This window comes from Equus przewalskii, chromosome 14 (assembly GCF_037783145.1).
Source record: "Equus przewalskii isolate Varuska chromosome 14, EquPr2, whole genome shotgun sequence".
NCBI lineage: Eukaryota > Metazoa > Chordata > Mammalia > Perissodactyla > Equidae > Equus > Equus przewalskii.
Window position 1 is genome coordinate 4,198,932 of NC_091844.1, and position 6,000 is coordinate 4,204,931.

At 54.5% G+C, this 6,000-nt stretch overlaps 1 protein-coding gene across 6 annotated transcripts in view; it reads right to left on the bottom strand.

Moving 5' to 3' along the window:
• Positions 1-2,720, bottom strand: part of NCK2 (NCK adaptor protein 2) — a 135,734-nt gene extending 133,014 nt beyond the window's left edge. The window contains exons 1-2 of one of the 6 annotated variants that reach the window (XM_070573358.1): positions 2,654-2,720; positions 2,244-2,345 (exon numbers count right to left, since the gene is read on the bottom strand). The gene's annotated coding sequence lies outside the window, so the exon portion shown is untranslated. Of the gene's footprint in view, positions 1-1,281; positions 1,504-1,675; positions 1,979-2,243; positions 2,543-2,653 lie in introns of those variants that run through there. The other 5 variants (XM_070573356.1, XM_070573350.1, XM_070573360.1 and 2 more) reach the window with 5 other exon arrangements.
• Between the last annotated feature and the right edge of the window lie 3,280 nt (positions 2,721-6,000).

Here is a 6,000-nt window from a genome sequence, read left to right on the forward strand (position 1 = left end):
GATATCAAATGCAGTGGTATGAAACACACCCCAAATTACTCTCATTCCTCCCAAAACCCCTTCTGTCCCAGAAGCCGGACTGGGCCTGGACCAGGAAGGGGCTCCCCACCAGCCGGCCCCGGGCAAGCCAGGCCCACGGGCCTCTCCGGGTTCAGTCTTTTGGGGGGATCAACCGAAGGACTGGGCGTGCCCGGTGTTTCAGGGTCCCCAGGCCCAGACCCTGGGCCTGCTCATCCCATTATGCAGAGGCAAACTTGGCGGATTCAGCTTTAAACCTGTTAGCAAAATAAACAAAGCCAAATAAAGGAGACATTGCCACCGTGAACTGTGGGAAGGGACAGAGGCCGACTCCACACCCGCTCCTGCTTTGTCCCCGAAGCTGTTACAATGCTAATGTCAGGTGCCTGGTGTTGGTCAGCCAATGACCCCCAGCATCCCGCGTGGACTTTCCAAGGCGATCGTTACTGTCTACAAATTAAAGCGTTTTGCAAACTAAACCCCTCCACACAATGCCACGCTAACTGCGCTCACAAGGGAGTTACGGTCAATGCCTTAAAAGTCACACATCGAATTCTTCCAGAACCACTTGGTGGTTAAATCACTCAGAATAAACGAAGAGGGCAGAGCGATTGGGAGAAACTTTCTTTCAGGTGGCTATAAGAGTCATCTAAATCTGGGACAGGACGCAGAGCCTGAAACCCGGCACAAAGCGCCCTTCGCCGAGGCGAGGACCTCCTTTATGCGATGTGACAGCAGCTTTGTGCGGGATCATAAATAGTTCCAATAACCACAGTAAGTTCCCCGGGCCGCGCTCGGCCTCCCGCGTCCCTGCGCTGGGGCCAGGCGATCCCGGCTATTCTTCCCGGAGACGCTCGCCCGGGCGGCCCCGGCCACACGCGGTCCCACGCCGGCCCCCGGCTCCGTGCCCGCCGCCGGCCCGCAGGCCGGGCGCTCCCCGCGCGCCCCGCGGTCTCCCGTCCCGGACCCTGCCGCCCAGGCCCCTGCCCCCGCCAGCGCCCCTGGAGGCGCCCCCGCGCCCAGCGGGGCCGGCCCGGGGCGGGGGCCGCGAGCGCGGCGGGAAGGTGCGGAGCCGGAGGGGCCGGGCGGTCCGCGGCGCGGGGGCAGGCCGCGGCGGGGCCGAGGGCAGCGGGGCGCGAGGGCAGCGCTCCCGCAGCCCCTCCCGGCGCGCCCGCCCGCCCGCCCGCCGGCCCCGCCGCGCTCCAACTCCGCCGCGCGGCCCAAGTTGGCGGCCTCCGCCCCGGGCCCGCCGGCCGCGCTTACCTCGCGGAGGGCCGCCCGCCGAGGCCGGAGGGCAGCGGCGCGGGTCCCGGGGCGGCGGCCGCCCTGCGCCGCCCAGACGCCGCTCTTTGTTTGCGCCGGCCCTCCTCCCGCCGCTCGGCGGACGCTGCCGGCCCGGGCGCACCCCGCGGCCCGGGCGCCCGAGCCCCCGCCGCCGAGCCCTGCACGCCGCCCGCCGCCCGCTCGGCCGCGCGGCTCCGGCCTGACGATCCCGCGGCGGCGGCGGCGGCGGCGGCGGCGGCGACCCTCCCCCGGCGCGCAGCGCCCGCCCCCTCCGCGCTCTTCCTCCTCCTCCCGCCGCTCCTCCCCGGCCGCCGTGACACCGCCCAGGGGATGGCCGAGGCCCGCGCGCCCGGGGGCGGGGGCCCAGACCCACCTGGGGGCGCGCGGGTGGCTTTGGGGCCCGCGCGGCGGCCGGGCTCGGGCGCGACGCCGGAGAGGACGGGGCTCCGGGTGCCCAGCCCGGCGCGCGCGGCCGCCGGCCCCGAGGAGACCCGGGCGCGAGGGGGAGGGAAGGGTCCCCACTCCTGAAACTGCTCGCGCGAGGAGTGGGGGTAGGGGAGAGGGTGAAGGGACAAGAAAGGAAATAAAGGCAGCAACTTCCAGCCTCCAGTGACTGCTGGGTGATCTTTCCATCCTCTTTTTGTTTGATTTGCTTATCACGGCGCTCTAGTTGTTTGCCGACCGCCCCCCTCCCGGAAGCATTCCCACGGCTCTCTCAGCAAAGCAGGCCTGTTGTCCATCAGCAAAGTGACTTACATAAAAATGTCACTTCCTCTCTGTAATTGCTTGTGGGCATTTTTATTTATTTGCCTTGTATCTATTTACTTTCCCAACCAGACACTTTTTCACTCCATCTTTCCTGTTGGAAGCACTTCTCAAGAGGAGGAGAGGAAATCCAACCTCTGCTGTCTGCCGTGCGTGTCCAGCTCGAGCTTACTCACCCGGGCAGAATCCTGTAAGGAGCTGTGGGAACGTGGGCCCCCGAAGGAGTGATCTCTAGTAGTGGGACTCGTCTCGTCACCTGGCCACAAATGGTGGCTTACCTGTAAACAAACTTGGAAGATTAAAACCCAAGAGGAAGGGGGAAAACACAGTTTCCTTTTCACAGGCCCCTGCGTCCTGATGTCTGTTCAACTTCCTTCCCATATGGCTTCCCAAAAGGAAAGCTTACTATTCAAATGATTCTGATTTCCTGGCTGAATAGCCTGGATCCATGTTTATGAGATTCTTTCTTAGGCTCCTGGCTTCTCGTTATTATTAAGGTAATAATTTACTCAAGGTGACAAAGCGGTATCATTTGAATGGCTCAGCCCCTGCCTTGTTCCCAAAAGGAAGTCCTCAAGGACAGTACCTGGAGCCACTCTGAAGTCATAGTTGTCCTTGACTACCTGCTTCTTCAACTGCAGAACCTTGCACAGGTGTTTCTTAAACTAGCTACGACCTGTCAGATGGAGAGAGGATACTTACCTCCCTCTTCCCTAAGTCCCTGACACACCTCCTGGCAGAAGGGAGCCCCTACTAGGTCTCTAGCTGGGGGGAGGGGCAGGGCACTGAGCAGGGATGTGTCCAAGATCAGGGAATCAGGACAGCCTCCTTCTCTTTGACCTTGGGAAAGAAGCTACCTCAGTTCATCATTTTGTGAAAATTTTGTCTTACTAATAAGAAAAGCAGAATTACAGTAAGTGGTCTGGCCTGATTTTCAGTTTACTCAAAATAAGTCTAACACCATTGACCCAATTTTTAAGTTGTTGGATCATGGGTCTTGAACCCCTCTTCCTCCTCCGATTCTTTGTGAGGTCACTAAGGACATTCTCTATCTAAAACCAAATGTCTCTTTCTCAATCTTTATCTTAATAGCATTTCTGCTATTTCCTGAAATTTGGTCATCTTTTCATTTATGTAACACAGCTGCCTTTCTGACCTGCCCATGTCTGTCCCTTGTAGGCCACGTTGTTCTCCTAACCTCTAATGGTAATATTCCAGAGACTTTGGCCCTTTATGTTTTATTCTGATATGCACCTTTTTTTTAAGGTAGTTGATCATTTTTTGAATGCTTCCAGTCTGGATGTTCAGCGATTAACTCACAGATCTGTAGCCTTAGAGAGTGCCCCGGTTTACCTGCAGTCCCTCTGAGCAGCTCAACATCTCTTCAGTACCACCAGGTTCGGGATGAAACTTCTCTCCTTCCTGAACCACCTCCTCCTCCCACGGTCTCGGCCTTGGTCAGGAGTCCACCAGGCACCTCAGCTCCAGAAGAGGCCACACTGCAGTTCGACTTCTTCCTTCCCTCGCTCCAAGCTTTCCCCACAGACGGTGAGGAGAGGACACTAGATGACCTTGGGATCCCTCTCAATCTGAATCCTTGTGATTCTGAAACATCTCTTGACTGTACCTTCCTTTCCATTTCCAACGCCACCATCCAAGTTTTTACATTATATACATTATATACTAATACTATTTATGTACCTTTTTTGAATTCTTTACATATATCATCCGTAACTCACACACAATGGCATTATCCTCATTTTGCACATGAAAAACTGAAATTGTGCATAAAAAAGCTGGGTCAGAACCACACACACTCAACTCCAAAACTTCTCTTCTGTCCACAGCACCCATTGCCTGCCGATTCTCTCCTCTTACTTACTTCCTCCTGTCACCCAGATTCATAGTGAATATTAGCGTCATCCTAAACTTCCAAAAAACTGCTTCCTAAAAATTGCTTCTATCTTGCCCCTCCCCTGCTCAAGAACTTCTCATGGCTCCCCATTGCTCACCACAGTTCCTCAAAAGTCCTCTGACAGCAGAAGACTTAAGCATTTACTCCTATGAAGGCTGAGGAACGGAGTTCGAAGAGCCCTATAGTCGTTTCCTGGGGCAGCCTTAACAAATTACTTCAAACTGGGTGGCTCATGATAGAGAAGTTTACTCTCTCGAGCTCTGGAAGCAAGTCTGAAATCAAGGTGTCAGCAGGACCACGCTCTCTCAGAAGGCTCTAGGGCAGAATCCTTCCCTGCCTCTTCCAGCGTCGGGTGGCTCCCAGTGTCCCTTGGCTTGTGGAAATGTCACTCCACTCTCTGCCTCTGTCTTCACATGGCCTGATGCCCTGAGTGCCTCTCCCCTTCTCTCTTCTTATGGGGACAGTTAGCATTGCATTTAGACCCCATCCTAACCCAGGAGGATCTCATCTTGAGATCCTTACCTTACAATATCTACAAAGACCCTTTTTCTAAATTAGGTCACATTCACAGGTTCCAGGTGAACATATCTTTTGGGGCCACCGTTTAACCCACCACAAGACCTAACATGGGGGAGGCATTTCTTTGAAGCTGATGTTTTATCTAAAAATGTATATGTTTCTGCATCCTACTCCATTAGTAGATCTATGTTTGTTTTACTATTAAAATGCCTTCAAGGGGCTGGCCCTGTGGCTGAGTGGTTAAGTTCACACGTTCCGCTGCAGGCGGCCCAGTGTTTCATTGGTTCAAATCCTGGGCGCGGACATGGCACTGCTCATCAAACCACACTGAGGCAGCGTCCCACGTGCCACAACTAGAAGGACCCACAACGACGAATATACAACTATGTACTGGGGGGCTTTGGGGAGAAAAAGGAAAAAAATTAAATCTTTAAAATGCCTTCAATAATGAAGTATTGAAAGTGCAAAAAGTATAAACCTTTTCCCCCAAATCACATCAGTGTTAAATCCAGAGGTCTGTCTTCCGAAGGCGTCTGGAACTTAGCCTGCCATAACAATCTTGCCGTTTACTCTGCCCCAATATGGAGCTACTTGCTTGGGGCGCTCGGCTCTCCCCACTGGGTCCCACTTAGTCACATTAACCTCCAGCTCCTACAGTGCGGACAGGGATTTCTTGTCCCCTCCTCCGCCTTCAGCGTCCCGTTCAAGCCCTCCTCTAAGCCCCGGCTTGGGGTCACAGAGAACACAAGCCAGGGTGAGAGCGCGGTCTGAGTCCGGCTTCAGAGGCCCGCAGACTGACTGCAAGTCCGTGTCTTGAGATCGTTTTCCTCTCTGGGCCTCGGGTAGTAATAATACTCTTGTCAAGGGTTGTGAAGATTAAATGAGATCGTGTAAACATGTCTCAGCTATGGGTTTGCCACACGGTAAACACTCACATCAGCTCTTCTGTGACCTTCTATCTTAACCTTCAATTTGGTTAAACATTTCTAGTATATTTCTATTTGTAAGGCATTATAAGAGTCAATTCAGAAGAAACAAGGATAAGCTGAGGTTTTAATCTTACAGGAAGGATAAGACCAGTATGCAAACAACTATAACGTAAAGCTAAATAAGGAAAGTACCAAATGAAATACATTCCAAGAATCAGAAGAGGCTGTATGTGTTATGAAAGGTGGTGGCATTAGGAATGGACCTGGGAGATGAGGTCTGGGAGGCTACCGTAATTTGGCTGCCCTCCATCCAGCCTCCTTTCCGGTTTTAGGGAGACCCCTGTCTGTCCTTGGTGGGAGGCAGAGTGGCCTCCTCCAGCTCTCTACCCACAGAAGCCCTGCAAGAGTGAGCAGCCCAGGACTGGCCCACAGAACCCTCCCACTCAGGCCTTTGACACTGGAGAGGGGGCAAAGAGGAAGGAGGAGGAGATTCAGTCAGCTCATGCTGGAAGGCTCCCAGAACGTCCCTACAGAGGTCAGTAACTTGCTTGGTTCTCACCCCTTCTCCTA